Raw genomic sequence first — 15,907 nt, 5'->3', positions numbered from 1 at the left:
TGTGTGTTGAATGAATTACAGGTGAATGAATCACTCCACCTGATGTTTCAAAGATTCAAATGCATGCTTACTAGTAACCCAAGGAATCGAGATACTTCCAAGCTGGAAATTGAGCCTAGAGTCTTCTAACTCCAAGCCACGGGATCACTGTAATCACTGCGGATGGATCATGGGAACCAAGAATTAATTCCAGTGTATGGCAGTCCAGCACACAGTCTGCCCATGTGTAACTTTCTAGGACAATTATTCTGGAAAGTCATTTCTGGGAAAGGGCCCAAGAATGTACAGCTGAGGAGAAAGACTTCTTTAAACATTGACTGCTTCTGTTGCTCTGGTCATGACACTCTGAAAACAACACAAGTCAGAAGCCTCCTAGGGGACAGAGGAGCATCTGTCCTTGCCAAAATTTGCACATTCCTCTTAAACAATTTCTCTGGAGTTAACAAAGGGCAAAGTGAGCAGGGAAATTCTTAAAATCCCACAATTAGAGTCAAAAAGTCAATGCGAGTTCAGGGTAGGAAAACAGATTTTATGACGGTTTGTGTTAAGTGTCTGAATTAACCACAAACTCAGTAATAATGAAGATAAAATTTGCTTTGCTATTGCCAGTGGAATGAGTCTCCTGTGTATCAAGTACTGAACTGGATTGTATACAACTTTTAAATTATTTATTTATTTATACATGGCTGCACTGGGTCTTCGTTGCTTTGCACAGGCTTTCTCTAGTTGCGGCGAGCGGGGGCTACTCTCCAGCTGCAGTGCATGGGCTTCTCACTGTGGTTGGCTTCTCTTGTTGTAGAGCACAGACTCTAGAGCATGTGGGTTTCAGGAGGTGCAGCTTGTGGGCCCTAGAGCTCAGGCTCGGTAGTTGTGGCTCACCAGCTTAGCCGCTGCTCAGTATATGGAACCTTCTCAGACCAGGGATTGAACCCACATCAACCTGCACTGGCAGGCAGCTTCTTAACTACTGGAGTACCAGGGAAGTCCCCTGAACTGGATTTAGACACACCATCCTTTCTTAGTCCTTACAGTCAAGTGATGAGGTAAGGCGCGTCCCATGTTACAGGTGAAGAAAATGGGTTTAGACTAGTTATGAGATTTGCTGAAGGTCACAAAGCTAGTAAAGGGTTAATATAGGACTCAAACTGAGGCTTTTTGAGCTCCAAAGTCCACGGTCTAGACTCTTAGATGTGGTCAATGTGATTCTTTTATTTGACAGTCTCAGAAATGCATCGGGTTAGACAGAGGACTGTTTTAGTTCACAGAATCCAAGGAAGATTAATTGACAGCCTACTGGAACCGCAGGGCTGGCACGCGGAGCTTCCAGATACCTGAAGGCTCCTAGCAGCCCCTCACCCTCCACCTTTCCACTCCTCTAGGGCTCCCTTCTTTTTCTCTTGATGTCTTTTTGCCGCACATGGCCCATACCTCACATCCCTCAGCTCCTACCAGCAGAGAGGACCTGACTTGCCTCAGTTTAAGTTTGAAAAATGCCAGAGCAGAAATCTAATGGGCCAGCTTGGGTCCAGACTGATCTGTTCTGGCTGTGGAGATGGGTCATCTAAAGAACAGGGCAGCTCCTTGTTTGTTTGGAAGAGGATGAAGTGTCTGAAAAAAAACAAAAAACCAAAGAAAATAGAAAAGCATAGCTTGAAGCACTTTAGGGGGTAGGGAGGGTTCCTGTTACCTTTAAACATCTGAAGGATGGTCAATGAGGAAGATGGAGGGAGTAATCTGGTCACTATGGGAACAATGGATACAAGTTTATAGGAGACAGACTTTAGGTGCAGATTTAGCATCCACTGATGCTTCCCATGTGCCAGCTAGTATATGAAGTTCCTTCATATAGGTCAGGTCTTAGTCCTGACAACAACTCTGTCAGATAAATTTCATTACTTCTGCTTTACATGTGAGAAAACAGACCAAGATCAGTAAAGCAAATTGTCCAAGTGGCAGGGATTTGAATCCCAGTGTTCTGTCTCTGCTGTTTCCACATTCTGCTTTTTCACGCACAACTCTTTAATAATTACTTCTGTCCAAAGAGAACTGAGATTTTTCTAGAAGCAAGGGGTTACCTATGCCTGAAATTCCCCCTGCAGGCATGAGTCACTGGCCATCTTCCCAGGACTTGATGAAGATGCATTTCAAGATGGGAGATGTGGTTGGACTGGAAACCCCTAAGACCTGACCCAATTTTGAATCAGTCAATGCTTCAAGCTTTTATAAGTCTTTTTAAAAGGACTCCATACGCCACTCCAGGTTGCTCTGTGGTCTGCTCTGAGCCTCATAATGCTGACCTGAATGCATTGCAACATAGCTCCTGGTGCTCTGGCTTCCAGTGGGTTCTGTCTGGTAGGGAACTCCAGCAGGAGGTCAAGGAGCAGAGTGAGTGGCTCTGTGAGGTCACTCTGGTGGGCTGTTGCCTCAACTAAACGTTACCGTTCCTCTAACCAGGCTTGCTCTGCACAACTCTGACTCCTTCTCAGTTCTGTTAACTCCTTCCTTGCCTCTTCGCTTTGGCCTATGGATAGCAACAGCTCTGTCTTTTCTATACCCAAGGTCCTCAAGCATTTCTTGAGGTTCCCCTGCACCCTTAAGCCTTTGTAATTAATCCCCTCGGACCTTCTTCAAACTGCTTGAAGTGTGCCCTCTGTTTCCTATTGAGACCATGACTGATTAAATAACTTTTTCCAGATTATAGAGTCTATATGATAATTATATATTTTTTTTAACATGCTCTGTGTGGGCCTTTCAAGTATAGACTAAAGAAAAAAATAAAAATCATTTATAATCCTACTCCTAAAGAGAGCTACCGTTTGGGGGCATTTGTTCCCAGCAGTTTTCTGAGCACATATTATGGGGTTTCTTTTAAGTTATTTTTTAATTGTGGTAAAATATAAACAATATAAAACATAACCATTTTCATAATTTTTAAGTATACAATTCAGTAGCATTTTAAATACATTCACAATATTCTGTAACCATCATCACTATTTCCAGAACTTTTAAAAAAGAGTTTATTTACTTTAGAGCAATTTCAACTTCACAGAATAATTGAGAGGAAGATACAGAGATTTCCCACATACCCTCTGTCCCCACACATGCATGCTAAGTCATTTCAGTCGTGTCCGACTCTGTGCGACCCCATAGACAGCAGCCCACCAGGCTCCCCCGTCCCTGGGATTCTCCAGGCAAGAACACTGGAGTGGGTTGCCATTTCCTTCTCCAATGCATGAAAGTGAAAAGTGAAAGTGAAGTCGCTCAGTTGTGTCCGACCCTCAGTGACTCTATGGACTGCAGCCTACCAGGCTCCTCCATCCATGGGATTTTCCAGGCAAGAGTACTGGAGTGGGGTGCCATTGCCTTCTCTTCACACACGCATAGCCTCCTCCATTATCAACGTTCCCCACCAGGGTGGTACCTTTCTTACAACTGGCATTGTAACTGGCGTTGACACATCGTAATCACCCAAAGTCCACAGTTTACATGAGGGTTCACTCTTTTTTTTAATAAATGCTTTGTTGTTTTGTTTTAAAATATTTATTTATTTGCTTGTGCTGGGTCTTAGTTGTGGCATGCAGGATTTTCAATCTTCGTTGTGGCGTGCAAAGTCTTTAGTTGTGGTATGTGGAATCTAGTTCCTTGACCGGGGATCAAACCCATGCCCCCTGCACTGGAAGCACGAAGTCTTAACCACTCGAACGCCAAGGAAGTCCCTAGGGTTCAGCCTTGTGATGTAGTATATCCTACAGATTTAGACAAATGTATAATGGCATGTCGCCACCTTTATAATAACATACAGAGACATTTCTCTGCCCTACAAATCATCTGTGCTCTGCCTATTCATCCTTCCCTGCCCTATATATGTTTCTTAAGCTTGTATCATGAGTATTTCCTTGTGTCATTAAAAGCTACACATATATATTCACACACATCATATTTCCAAGTTGCTATGCTACGATGCAGTGTGATGGGTTTTCCACTTTCCAATTCAGGTTATTTATATTTGTTGATATCATAAATGTCACTGCTAGGATTATCCTAATTCATAAGTCTTAGGCCAAACGTCTAATTATATCCTTAGGTCCTTCAAAATGTTGACACTCAAGTAACACCCAATACATTGTACACACTAGAGGGAGCTTGAGACTTCTCAGAAACAATCGTGGTTTTTGTGTGTGTGTGTGTGTGCCCTGGTGAAGAATGAAAGTAACCTGCCAAGACTGGCCAAAATATTAAAGGCATTTGAGGGCTTCCCTTCACCACTGGGAAAGCTATGCCTGATCTCATGGTGAAACAATGTGGGCATTTTCTTCTCAGGCCTCATCCCATCGTGGGTCAGGAGCAGAGCTCAGTATTTTGACTGATGACAAGTGTGGGCATGAATCTTTAGGTCTGTGGATGACCAGTGGGTGAGTGCAAAGGCTATGCTGAGTCTGTGAAGAAAGGCTCCATGAGCAGGCTCTGCGAGGATGCCCCACCCAGCCCCAGGGAACAGCAGTACCCAGGGAGCTCCCTGAGTTGCAGGCCAGACCTCACCGTGGAACCCGCTGGACAGGTTCTCTGCCGCTGTCATGGTGGTAACTGCCCTTAACCAGGGCCCAGGGTCACCAGCAAATGTGTGGGTGGCAGGCAGTGTGACCAGACCTCCTGGACTGACTTGGAGGAGCTGGAGGCAGGGACCTAGCACTCCAGCCTTCACGCCTCCTCTATGACCCCCTCCCACCTTTCTAGATGGTTCTTATAGCAGAAGATTCTGACACAGGGACAGACTGCCAGAGCCCCTGCAGTCAAGAGTGGCTGGGCAAATGCAGCTGAGAAAAGAGGGAAAAGAGATTGGGGCTGTGGGCAACTTCGGTGTCAACTCTACAACTCCCAGGGTTTAAGATGGCACTGTCTGTTGCCCTTGAACCAAGGATCTTGCCTTTTCTCCTCTTCCGCCCCCACCTCCTCCCACTTCCCAGCTAACAACCCCCAACCACCTTCCCTGCCCCAGCTCCCTCTTCTCGTGGGATTGGCCACTCCTGCCTCACCATACTTGCTCATTTGTGCAGAAGATAAACTAAGACCCTCTTTCCTTGAAACTATAAACACAGGAAGAATTTTGACTGTACGCCAGCGTGCTCACAAGACCTGGGAAGGAAGGATTTTCATAGTTGGCAGAAGTGGTAAGCTTTGGGGAAGGTGGATCTAGTCAGGTTCAAGGACCTGTGCTTTCAAGTGCTAAAAGCAACACAGCTAAAGGTAGAACTTTCTCTTAAAACCTTGGTTCTCCCATCTTAACTGCATAAAATCACCTAGAAAGTTTTACAAACTCACCACTCCCAGAACAAGCACATCAAAATCTCTGCGGGTGGGACCCATCCATCAGTGGTTCTGAAGCTCCCAGGTGACTCCAATGCGTAGCCAAGGTTGAGAAGCAACAGCCTTAAAAGGGTAATGAAAGAAGGCCAAGGCTTTAATGAATTGATGAATATATACATTTCATGGCCATATTTCCAGTCTATACTTAGGGGTTTTATTTCTTTAAATTTTGCCTTATAATGCATCCTGGCCTTCACTGACAAAGCCAATTAGAGATCTGTAAACAAGTTATAATTTTAATAAATAAATTAATGAGGAAAAAAAAATCTTGTGTCACTCTGTTCAGTGAGTTACCCACATATGAAGAAAGCTTCATTCGCTGGCACACCCCAGGTCACCTTCTTTCACTGAGCAGGCAGATGGCTTGGGAGAATGGAGGAAAGGTCATCAAAGCAAAAACGCAAAGCTAGCAGGTTGAGAAGCTGGGGGAACATCAGATAAACACTCAAGGGAAGGATTCTGTATTTTAGGTGCAGTGGAAGAGCCTTCTGAGGCCACGGGGTGAGGGCACAGGGTCGGGAGCTTACCAGGGTGGCTTACCTTCATTCAGGACCCCTTTAGACTAGACTTTGGTTAGCCCAACAGGCAGCAAAGCCAACATTCATCAAATCTTAGAGCCTCAAAATTCAGCCCCCTGTTTTCTGTACCCTCTTCTCTCCTCAACCCCAGCTCCCACTCCCCTTTGGTCTTTCAAGGAATACTGTAGGATCCAGAAAGAGCAGGATTTTGGCGTCAGAACAACATGAGTTCCCATCCTATCTCCACCACTTATTAGCTATGTGTTGTTGTTTAGCCCCTAAATTGTGTCTGACTCTTTTGCAGCAGCCTTATGGACTGTAGCCCACCAGGCTCCCCTCCCATGGGATTTCCCAGGCAAGAATACTAGAGTGGGTTGCCATTTCCTTCTCCAGGGGATCTTCCCAACCCAGGGATTGAACCTGAGTCTCCTGCTTAGCAGGCGGATTCTTTACCACTGAGCCACCTGGGAAGCCCAATAAATATTAGTTCTTATTTATTATTGTTTACCAGATATTTTTAATAGAGCATAGCAGTTCATTCCAAGGAGCACTGGGCTGTGCTCAGTCATATCCAACTCTTTTCAACCCCATGGACTGCAGGCCATCAGGCTCCTCTGTCCATGGGATTTCCCAGGCAAGAATGCTGGAGTGAGTTGCCATTTCCTTCTCCAATTAACTATGTGACAGATGTGTGATTTAACCTTTCAGGGCTTCAATTCTCATAGAGGAACTCAGGGGTGGATTTGGGAGTGTGGAGTGCTGCTAGGTCAGCCCTGCATCACCCATGGATTAAGGTGGAATCTTCTATTGCTCTTGGATTAAGAACTTTGCTTCTCCTCACCTGGGTTTATCTTCCCAGGGATTGGCCCCTCTGACGAGCTGTATTCTACTTGTTTATTTCTGCAGGAGATAAAGTCAGTAAAATCTTAAGGCCCAGGCAAGAGGGGCCTCTACTCGGGTCCCCATTGTCTATAATGCCCTGTTTTTTTCTGTCTGTAGTTCTCCCTGCTGAGTGAGGGATTCATGGGACGAAAGCCCTTAGAACCTTGCTCCCCATCCAGGCCATATTACAAGGGCTGGGACCCTTGAAATCCCCTGTCCAAATGGACCTGAATCCACTTTAGGGTGATCTGCCAATCCATTCTCTGGATGTGCTATACTGCCTGTCTGAGGCCTGATGGAGACCAATGTCTGCTGTTGGGGAGGGTGTGAGGGGTATGCAGGTGGACAGGGCAGAGACTTCTGGTTTCCTCACTGGCACGTTCTCTTCGTGGCTTAGGACAGACTCAGGCCTGAGAAGAGAAGAGGATTTTCTCTCTGCCCTTCCACCCTCTCAGCTCAGAACTCTAATGAGTCTTGGAATTCTAAACTCCAGGTTGGCTTCCCAGGTCATTATGAAGTTATTTGTCAGTTTCAGAGGGTAGCACATTCTTTATTTATCAGCTCTCAGGGAAGTCCAGGTGGCTCAGCAGTAAAGAATCTGCCTGCCAATACAGGAGACATAAGAGTTTCGGGTTGGCTCCCTGGGTCAGAGAGATCCCCTGGAGTAGGAACTGGCAACCCACTCCAGTATTCTTGCCTGGAAAATTCCATGGACAGCAGAGCCATGGGGTCTCAAAGAGTTGGACACGACTGAGCACTATTCACACACACAGCTTGCCTTTTAACTCTAAAGCATTGACACATAGGGTATGCGGTATGTGGACCTCCATCTGTGCGCTTATCCTGCAAACGTTACCTGCAGGCTTCATGGAAAACAATACTATTATCATTTAGATTGTGAGGATTCAATGCAAAAAAATTACATGAGGGCATAGTAGGTGCTCAGTAAGGATTATTCTCTTGTACCTTTCAGCACATCAATGTTACTCAAAGAAATGCAGTTTCAGAGGAGAATCCTTCCCTAAGCAGGGCCACCACCTTTCTCTTTTTCGGTTCCAGGGTGCAGCTTCACGCTGTGTTGACTTACTGGAGCTAACATGCCCTCAGGCCTTTCCACCGAGAGGCTGATCCACATTTGAGAGCTGAGCTCTAGTCCCTCAATTAACTCTGGTGGGGAAAATACGGCTCTTAAGCCAACCAGGAAGGCTGCGGGTCCTTCTGAAGTGGCTCTGGGGTGAGGTGGCCTCAGGGAAGGCGGGGCCTGTTTGCTATCTATTTTACAGTGAGCTGGAGAGACCTGTGGAGAGAAATTCCTGGGTCAGGAAGCAGGGAGGGGACCCCGAGAGTTGTCTGCAGAGGTACATTGGCCTGAGTTCAGGAATGGTACCTAGAAAACCAGCAGAGCTTCCGGAAGGGCCAGGGAAGAGGGGAGGGGGCAATGAGAGCTGACTGACTGGCACTTGGCGATTCAGGACTCAGGGAAGCCAGACAGGAACCAGTTCTGTTGGAACCAGCTGAACTGGTTCACTTTGCTACACATCTCAAACTTGCTGTGGTGTATCTGCTTTATACTTCAAGTACATTTATTGTTCACATTTTAAACAGCAATTGGTGCTGTGTTTTTTTTTTTTTCATTGAAAGATAATTGCTTTACAGAATGTTGTTGTTTTCTGTCAAACCTCAACAGGAATCAGCCATAGGTATACATATATCCCCTCCTTCCTGAATCCCCCTCCCATCTCCCGCCCCATCCCACCCCTCCAGGTTGACACAGAGCCCCTGTTTGAGTTTCCTGAGCCATACAGCAAATTCCTGTTTGCTATCTATTTTACATATAGTAATGTAAGTTTCCATGTTACTCTCACCATACATCTCACCCTCTCCTCCCCTCTCCCCATGTCCATAAGTCTATTCTCTATGTCTGTTTCTCCATTGCTGCCCTGTGAATAAATTCTTCAGTACCATTTTTCTAGATTCCATGTATATGCTTTAGAATATGATATTTAGCTTTCTCTTTCTGACTTACTTCACTTTGTGTAATAGGTTCTAGGTTCATCCACCTCATCAGAACTGACTCAAAGGCATTCCTTTTTATAGCTGAGTAATATTCCATTGTGTATATGTACCACAACTTCTTTATCCATTCCTCTGTCAATGGACATCTAAGTTGCTTCCATGTTCTAGCTATTGTAAATAGTGCTTCAATGAACAATGGGATACATATGTCTTTTTCAATTTTGGTTTCCTCAGGGTATATGCCTAGGAGTGGGATTGCTGGGTCATACGGTGGTTTTATTCCTAGTTTTTTAAGGAATCTCCATACCGTCTTCCATAGTGGCTGAATCAATTTACATTCCCACCAGCAGAGAAAGAGTGTTCCCTTTTCTCCACACCCTCTCCAGCATTTATTGTTTGTAGACTTTTTGATGATGGCCATTCTGACTGGTGTGAGGTGATACATGTAAAAGAATGAAATTAGAATACTTCCTAACGCCATATACAAAGATAAACTCAAAATGGATTACAGACCTAAATGTAAGACCAGAAACTATTAAAACTCTTAGAGGAAAAGATAGGCAGAACACTTGATGACATAAAAGCAGGATCCTCTATGACCCACCTCCTAAAGTAATGGAAATAAAAACAAAAGTAAACAAATGGGACTTGATTAAACTTAAAAGCTTTTGCACAGCAAACGAAACTATAAGCAAGGTGAAAAGACAACCCTCAGAATGGGAGAAAACAATAGCAAATGAAACAACTGACAAAGGATTGCTTTCCAATATATACAAGCAGCTCCTATGGCTCAATTCCAGAAAAACAAACCACCCAATCAAAAATGAGAAAAAGACCTCAACAGACATTGCTCCAAAGAAGACCTACAGATGGCTAACAAACACATGAAAAGATGCTCAACATCGCTCATTATGAGAGAAATGCAAATCGAAACTACAATGAGGTGCTGTGTTTTAAAATCAGAAAATGGCCCTGGGCGAATGAGGACATGCAGGCCAAGGGAACAGAATGTGCCAAGAACTGGAGGCAGACAGGACAGTGAAAGATGAAACAGAGGGGTGGAGGATGGAAGCAGAAGAGGCTGAAATGTGATCTGGTCCTATTGAACCAGACTTGAAGCATTGAAGATTCATGTGGCTTCCTGAATCACAGAGAGAAATGCCCCTGAAGAACCTTCTAATATGATTTCCTCCTCATCAGGAAACTCGCATTTCCTATAAACTTTAGAAAATTTTTTCACTTTGGTTATTGCATGTCAAGAAATGTTTAACCTGTGTATTGGTTGGACCTCATGTTGGTTGAGTTTTTAATCTATCTCTCATTATCTACCTGTGTATATTTTAATCTCTCATTCTGTATCTATCCATATATATTTTTAATCACCAGAAATAGAAATTTCTTTAGAAACAAATAAAATTTATTTTTTAATCACAGGTAAGTTCATCTTGTCCCACTTAGTTCTAGGAAACAGATTCTTGAAAATCACTCCTAAAAAAAGTTCCTGTAGCCTCAGATGTCAAAAACAAACTTTATAAGTATTTTCAACATATTCGAATGCTAAAGAGGGCTGTAACTCCCAGAAACAAGATCTGTTTGGTCATTCAGGACAGCATTACGTTCCCTCAAGATCAAGAAATGTGAGCTGACATTGAGGCAAAGTATAAAAAGCTTTCAGGATGTCCCTGATGGTCCAGTGGTCAAGAGTCTGCCTTCCAATGCAAGGGACTCGGGTTCAATTCCTGAGTGGAGAGCTAAGATCCCACATGCCACTGGGCAGCTAAGCCTTTATGCCACAACTACTGAGCCCACAGGCCTCAATGAAGAGCGAGTGCAATTATCCTTCAATTAAAAAATAAACAAATTTTAAAAAAGAAAAGAAACAAGCAAACAAAAAAAGCCAGTGCAGCCAAAAGACAGTAAACAACAACAAATTAATCACTTAAATAAATAAAAACCTTTCGATTTATACTCTGCCAAATTGTATCTGAAGAGCCTGGGGGTTAAGGATGCAGAAAGTTCACCTCTGTATCTATCCTGCATCCACCCTCGATGCCTGCTTTCTTCTAACTCTGTATCACCCCTCATGTTAAACCCAGGTTGGCAACTTTTGATGATAAACACTAGTTCTTTATACCTATTGTTGGCACAAATGCAACATTGTTTATTTGCCAGATCCCCGGGAGGCAAAGATCCTAATTAATCTATTAAGGCTTTTCTTGGAAAAAAGTCAGACCTTTCAGATGGAAAACCTGGGTGGATATCATCAGTGTGTTTTGCAACAGGTCTGGCCAGATTGTTCCAGACAAATCAGCCAGTTTCTGCTCAGCACTTTGTGCGGTTCAGGCAAGCCAGGAATTAGCCGGCTAAGAATACAGAAGAGGGAGCAGTCCTGATTGAGAATGTTAAGCAGGGGGGCCTGAAGCATCTGCCAGGTCAATGTCCAACGCCCTCTGCAGTGGAACAGCTGTTCCTGTGTCTCAAGACCTGGGACTAGAAGAGGGGTCCTCAGACACCCCCTGGCATGTCCCTGTAACCTTCCAAATGGTGTCCTTGAGGGTGGAGGCTCAGCTTTGCTGAGTGAAACTCTCTCCTGAGGCTTTTCCTGATGGGCATGGTCACTCATTGTAAGGAGGTTAACCAGACCCCCCAGAAAGGCCTCCCAGGGAAGTGTGGTACTGGAGTCGGCCTGGAAGGAGTGGGAAATTTGGTTTATTTTATTTTGGCTGGACCATAAGGCTTGAAGGATCTCAGTTCCCTGATTAGGGATTAAACCCAAGCCATGGTACTGAAAGCCTGGACTCCTAACCACTGAACCATCAGGAAACCCTCAGGTTTAGTTTATTTTTAAGTCTAACCTTTCAAGCCCAAGAATCCTGGAGTGGGTAGCCTATCCCTTCTCCAGGGCATCTTCCCGACCCAGGAATCGAACCGGAGTCTCCTGCATTGCAGGTGGATTCTTTACCAACTGAGCTACCAGGGAAGCCCAACGTTTCATGTTTTCCCCAAGCCTTACTGGCATTGTGGAACCCTGGACTGGTCATCCCTTTCAAGGGTCCTCTCCCTTATGGGTGCGTGTGTGCATGCTAGGTCGCTTCAGTTGTGTCCAACTCTTTGGGACCACATGGACTGTAGGCCGCCAGGCTCCCCTGTTCATGGGATTCTCCAGGCAAGACAACTATTGGCTGCATTGCTAAAAACAATAATAATAATAATAAAAGGAAAAAGAGGAGCTAATGAAATCTTAACTCTCTGCAAGGTGAGCAAAAACCTTGAAGTTCTCCATCTAAGAAACCTGCGAGTGGTGACTTAGCGAAGTGATGCAACTGTCCTCAAAAGAGCTTTATTACATGGCTTTGGCTCTGTAGCTCTTCAGACACAAATGCTAAACCATCAAGAGATTTCCAAACTGGTTTTGTGCTGTCTGTCCCCACAGGGCAGGTGCAGCGTGACCAACATTTGGCAGGAGGGTAGAGGGAGGGGAAGATGGCTTTCTCTATAGTTCTGTCCACCCGAACTTTCTGCAGGAGTGGAAATGGCCTAGAGTTGCATGAATACCACAGCCTCTAGACCTGTGTGGCTGTTGCGCCCTTGAATGTGGCTAGTGCCACTAGGCAACTGAATTTTTTTATTGCATTTCATTGAAATTAACCCAAGGGAATTCTCTGCAGGTCCAGGGGTTAGGAATCCATGCTTTCACTGCCAAGGGCACAGGTTCAATCCCTGATGGGGGAACTAGAATCCCACAAGTCACATGGTGCAGCCAAAAAAAGAAAGAAAGAAATTAAATTAATGGCTACACATGGTCAGTGGCTCTTGTATTAGACAGCACAATAAGAAGTTCACTGACCTTGAATTTCTACAGGAGGGAGGGCAGTTTCAATTTCCCTGGGTCTCGTCTTTTGTCTTGCTTCCCTGGACATTCAGCTTCTTCTTTTGGATCCATCTCTGGCAGCTCCATCTCCGAGGGCTCTCCTCAGTTAACCCTATGCACCAGCCAAACTTCAGCAAGAAGCGATATTACATTATCTGCTTTGAAAAGACTGAGTATGGCTTTCTCTGAGCAGGATGAGGTTGGCAAGGATTGCTGAAGCTGAGTGTGATACACCAAACTGCTAATTTGCTAAAATAATTTGGGAAAGTGCTACTTTCAACCCTGACGTGAGTGCCACTTTCTGAAATTGGTGGGAGGCCAGAGTCCATGCTACTGGAGGTTATGTTTGCTAATTGTCTCAGTGGTCATTTATGAAATGGCTATGGAATATTTCTTCCTCTCTGTCAGAGCACTTGGCCCAGAAAGTGGTCATTTATGAAATGGCTATGGAATATTTCTTCCTCTCTGTCAGAGCACTTGGCCCAGAAAGGCTCGTTCACTGAGATTCTCTACTCTGACCCAAGCCAAAGATTCAGCCTGATTTCTTGTCAACTGGACATTGGGAATCGCATAATCTACTTTTCCCCCCAAGAGATCCATATTTTCATAATTGCCCTTGCAACCCAGGTGACCTGTCCTCTGCAAAAACCCTGTTGAGGAGAGGGAAACAGGTGGGCCTGGGGACTGTGTTTTGTACTATTCTGCTCAACCATCTACAGCCAGCTGGATCTGGGCTGGGCATTAACCCCAGAGCAGCTGATTGCAAAGGTTGGCCAGTAACCTATGACTTGGCACAAAAGAATGTCCTCCAACCAGAGTTCCTCTCTCTGGACTCTGGAAGCAGAGAGACTGGGACACTGGAAATGGCTGGTGGGGGACGTGGAGATGGGAGCCTAGTGGCCTAGGCAGAGGCTGGTTTTTACACAAATGGAGTAAAGCTTTGGAATCTGTTTTTAAAATTCCTCAGGCAGTTCAAACACACTGATAACCATTTTGTTTTCATTCCATATGTACTTAGTCACCTCCAAGAGAACGCTTCTACCTCACCTTACGACCCCACGGGCTGTAGCCTGCCAGGTTCCTCTGTCCATGGGATTTCCCAGGCAAGAATACTGGAGTGGGTTGCCATTTCCTCCTCTAGGGGATTTCCCAACCCAGGGATCGAACCTGAGTCTCCTGCACTGCAGGCAGATTTTTTCACCCACTGAGCCATGGGGGAAGTCCCCTATCTCACCTTAAACCTCCCACTTGCAACTTTAACATAGGATGCAGCCAGTATTTTGCTCTTGTTGGTAGCACTTCAGTGTAAGGCTTTCTTTTCAACATTTCCTAAGGAGAGATTGCTAGTAGTGGGATTCCTAGTCGAAGAGACACTCGTCTTTGTGATTCTTGCCCCATATCGCCCTCCAATAGGGCATGTCAGTTAAACCTCTAGCAGTGTTCACACAATGACTGACTCATGTGCTTATCAAGGAGCTGCGATCCTCTGGTTATGTGGCTACAGTGTTCCATGGTCATTATTAAGACAACCGGATTAAACAAAATTATCCAGTTCTGGACCTGTGTGAGATACCCTGCTGCTGGTGCTAAGTCGCTTCAGTCGTGTCCGACTCTGTGTGACCGCATAGACGGCAGCCCACCAGGCTCCCCCGTCCCTGGGATTCTCCAGGCAAGAACACTGGAGTGGGTTGCCATTTCCTTCTCCAGTGCATGAAAGTGAAAAGTGAAAGGGAAGTCACTCAGTTGTGTCCGACCCTCAGCGACCCCATGGACTGCAGCCTTCCAGGCTCCTCCGTCCATGGGATTTTCCAGGCAAGAGTACTGGAGTGGGGTGCCATTGCCTTCTCTGGTGAGATGCCCTGCCAAAATCTATATTGGCTGCCACAGAATTCTTGTATGATGAAGCCTACTGATGAACAGTGTCCTGCAGAAGATACTTTGAGAAACCCTCTCTGGCAGAGCGGTCACGCCCTCACTGTGTGGACAGAAGCTGAGAAAACCCTGGTACCTCTCAGTGTACCCACATCAGGTACCCATGGAATTGGCAGAATACACACCTATCTTAAGAAATGGGCTTCCCTGGTAGTTCAGCTGGTAAAGAATCCACCTGCAATGCAGGAGACCCCGGTTTGATTCCTGGGTTGGGAAGATCCCCTGGAGAAGGGATAGGCTACCCACTCCAGTGTTCTTGGGCTGCCTGGTGGCTCAGACACTAAAGAATCCGCCTGCAATGCAGGAGACCCGGGTTCAATCCCTGGGTTGGGAAGATCCCCTGGAGAAGGGAACGGCTGCCCACTTCGGCATTCTTGCCTGGAGAATTCCAAGGACAGAGGAGCCTGACAGGCTCCTGACAGTCCATAGGGTTACAAAGAGTCAGATACGACTGAGAGACTTTCACTTCACTTCATCTTAAGAAATACTTTACGTAATATATTTTAAAAGTCAATAAGGATGTCAGGAAGATATTTTGTGGTGTGGAAAAAAGAAACTTCACCATGCCATGTGGAAAAGGATCCCATTTTCTGTTTAGAAGAAAAAGATATATCTTATTGATTACTTCTTGTCTCCTCCAACCCCTACCACTACTAGAATTGGTCTCCAACAAAAATGTCCAGTCACACGTGCCATTCTGAGCTTGTTTAAAATTTCAGGGTGTGGTTATATTGATAGACTATTGTGTTTGTTGACTTCACTTTCCTGTTATGCTTTATATTTTAAGATGTGTTTATATTATAATTTTTTGTTTTACCAGCAGAATGCCACTTACTTAATAATAAAGTTATTATAACAAATGCTAGACAAGGTGTGGAAAAAAGGGAACCCTCCTACAACCTCCCTTGTAGGTTACAATGTAGGTTGATGCTGCCACTGTGAAAACAGTATGGAGATTCCTCAAAAAACTAGAAATAGGGTTGCCATATGATCCAGCAATCCCACTCCTCAGTATATATCCAGACAAAACTATAATTCAAGAAGATAAATGCACCTTTGTGTTCATAGAAGCCCTATTCACAACATAACACGGAAGAAACCTAAGAATGAAATTTTGCCATTTGCAACAGCATGGATGGACCTGGAGGTATTATGTTTAGTGGAGTAAGTCAGACAGAGAGACAAATATTTATTATTTATATGTGGAATCTAAAAAATAAATCAAACAAATGAATGTAACAGAAACAGATTCACAAATATCCAGAACAAACTTGTGGTTACCACTGGGGAGAGGAAAGGGAGGCGGGGTAAAGTAGGGGTAGGG

At 44.9% G+C, this 15,907-nt stretch overlaps 1 long non-coding RNA gene across 1 annotated transcript; it reads right to left on the bottom strand.

Annotated features, from left to right (window-relative positions):
• Positions 1-3,088: 3,088 nt before the first annotated feature.
• On the bottom strand, positions 3,089-13,802 carry LOC129651772 (uncharacterized). Its single transcript, XR_008714295.1, has 4 exons — positions 13,699-13,802; positions 12,628-12,779; positions 5,320-5,427; positions 3,089-3,746 (listed from the first exon to the last, which is right to left on the bottom strand). It is a non-coding gene; the product is annotated as an uncharacterized LOC129651772 (long non-coding RNA).
• Positions 13,803-15,907: the final 2,105 nt, after the last annotated feature.

Source organism: Bubalus kerabau, chromosome 4 (assembly GCF_029407905.1).
Source record: "Bubalus kerabau isolate K-KA32 ecotype Philippines breed swamp buffalo chromosome 4, PCC_UOA_SB_1v2, whole genome shotgun sequence".
Taxonomy (NCBI): domain Eukaryota; kingdom Metazoa; phylum Chordata; class Mammalia; order Artiodactyla; family Bovidae; genus Bubalus; species Bubalus kerabau.
Note: the sequence above shows the minus strand (reverse complement) of the source record. Positions and strands in the feature narration are given on the sequence as shown.